The 1,384-nt window shown below is 48.3% G+C and overlaps 1 pseudogene; it reads left to right on the forward strand.

Annotated features, from left to right (window-relative positions):
* Positions 1 to 463: 463 nt before the first annotated feature.
* Positions 464 to 1,384, forward strand: LOC146610117 (uncharacterized; annotated as a pseudogene).

Below are 1,384 nucleotides of genomic sequence, written 5' to 3' on the forward strand. Positions count from 1 at the left end.
TAACCCAGGGTTCGCAAAAGCTCACACCCTTTGAAATCGTTCACGGGAGGCAATTTCCGCTTCCTCTCACTAGTGAGCCTATTAATAAGTCTATAAGAGAAACCACCCTAGCAGAGTGGATGACTAAATTATTTGAGAATAAAGAGATTGTCCTAAACAATAAACTGCCGAGTAATATCTCTCCAGTATCTTGCAGGTTGCAACCAGGTGATTGGATCCTGATTAAAGTGCTCCAGAGGAAAAATTGGAGTTCACCAAGGTGGGAAGGCCCAAAATAGCAGAAAGACCATCTTGGATCCACCAAAGCCACTGCAAAAAAGTGAGTGACAACACAAGCATAGACGCCGGTTCCCCCGACTCCTATGTGTTCCCTGGTGGAGGAAAGGGCTGTTTGGGTATATCCCGCCCTTTTGTCTTCTCGCCAGTGGTCTACTCACCTGGAGCCCGGGTGTGCCTGGTCATCATGAAGAACCTTGTCCTCATAATGACTGGCATTGCGCTCCTAGAGAACCTACTGATACTCACCTGGAAAGACGAGGACCCACAGCACCACCTGCAGAAGAAATGGTCATATAACAACTTACACCTAAAGGATATGGATAAAGAGCACAACCACCCCTGGCTGAACAATGCCTGGTACCGGTACGTCTACAACCGAGTACATACAGAAGACAACCACACTGGCTGCTACGTCTGTTCACACCTCCCAACAACAGCAATGCAAGCCACCCTGTATGGAAAATCACCCAGCCTTTCCGAAGCCCTATGTATATTCTACAAAGCCACCAGCGGAACATGTTCCCCCGAAGACATCTTCGCCTTCAAGTTTGAGTTAAAAAGACAAGGGAAAATCTTTCAACGTCAGGAGGGAACCAGGAATACAACATCCAATGTGTTTCACCTTCGCATACGGCAACAGAAAGCTGGGGATGAACCAAAACTGCTCCCAGACTTTCCGGATGCCGCAGGAAAGACAAGGACCAACCAAGACGCAAGAGGAGCACTGATGACGTGCAACCTCATGATCCAATCTGGGGCAGTGATGTGCCAGCGGAGTTCAAGTTGTGGACCACCAGACAGAAGGTCCTGCACTCACTGTTCCCATGGATCGGGGAATGGAAAAAACATGCTAAGAATCGAGACTCTTGACTACCGATTTGGACTTTTCCTGAACAGCTCAACATGGATAAACAAGGCTCAGAATGAGGAAATCGACGCGATCAGAATAGTGGTCATGCAACACAGAGTCGCCCTGGACATGATTCTCGCTGAGAGAGGGGGCCTCTGTGTCTTATTCAACACCACTTGCTGCACCTATATTCCAGATAGCGTGCATTCCTTGACCATGACCAATCCCCCTGGAGAAGTTACGACAACTGAGTAA

The sequence above is a fragment of the Diplotaxodon limnothrissa genome, linkage group LG22, assembly GCF_057381915.1.
Source record: "Diplotaxodon limnothrissa isolate DT_005_m linkage group LG22, D_limnothrissa_male_GT1.1, whole genome shotgun sequence".
NCBI lineage: Eukaryota > Metazoa > Chordata > Actinopteri > Cichliformes > Cichlidae > Diplotaxodon > Diplotaxodon limnothrissa.